Source organism: Bison bison, unplaced genomic scaffold, assembly GCF_000754665.1.
Source record: "Bison bison bison isolate TAMUID 2011002044 unplaced genomic scaffold, Bison_UMD1.0 scf7180017862692, whole genome shotgun sequence".
Taxonomy (NCBI): Eukaryota; Metazoa; Chordata; class Mammalia; order Artiodactyla; family Bovidae; genus Bison; species Bison bison.
This window is the reverse complement of record NW_011493264.1, coordinates 218,646-219,218: the sequence shown is the minus strand read 5'-3', so window position 1 is coordinate 219,218 and position 573 is coordinate 218,646. Positions and strand designations below refer to the sequence as shown.

The 573-nt window shown below is 65.1% G+C and overlaps 1 protein-coding gene and 1 long non-coding RNA gene across 2 annotated transcripts in view; both read right to left on the bottom strand.

Annotated features, from left to right (window-relative positions):
- FARP2 (FERM, RhoGEF and pleckstrin domain protein 2) overlaps window positions 1–573 on the bottom strand; it is an 86,495-nt gene that overhangs the window by 971 nt on the left and 84,951 nt on the right. The window lies entirely within an intron of this gene.
- On the bottom strand, window positions 3–573 carry LOC104983449. Its single transcript, XR_824644.1, has 2 exons — window positions 486–573; window positions 3–276 (listed from the first exon to the last, which is right to left on the bottom strand). It is a non-coding gene; the product is annotated as an uncharacterized LOC104983449 (long non-coding RNA).

The window sequence follows — 573 nt, the reverse complement described above, 5'->3', positions numbered from 1 at the left end:
CCAGCCTTGCCCGCGCAGAGTGGGCCTGCTTTCCCTGCACGCTCTCCCAGCGCCCCGCAGAGCCCAGGTACGGGCTGTGTCCCAGGGCAGCACTCTGCCGGGTGTCGCTGGAGGCCCACCTGCCACCAGTCTCCTGGGGGATGAGCAGTTGTGGGGTGCGTGCTGGCCTTGCTTGCTCGGCTGTCTGCATCTGGGCAGGGTGGGCCTCAGGCCTCCTCTTCAGGGGTCCCGGCCCTCCCAGCTGAGGCGCTGGCTCTCTCTATCACCTCCATCCACCTGAGAGGAGGTGCAGAGGTCAGAGCACCCCACCAACTGCTCACCTGGGAGGCAGGGTGTGCTCCAGCCCTCAGATTGGCAGGCTTGTGCCCCAACACCTTCCTAAGAACGACCCCAAGTCAAGAGGGAAGGGCGCCTTAAGCCCCAGCAGCAGCGCTCGGCAGCCCCTGCAGACCCAGGGAACGCGCGGCCGGCGCCTCTGCAGTTACCTCCGGAACATGTACTTGCTCTCAGCCCGGAAGAAGTAGACGTGGGACTTGAACTGGAGCTTGAAGACGTGCTCCTTATGGATGCCGT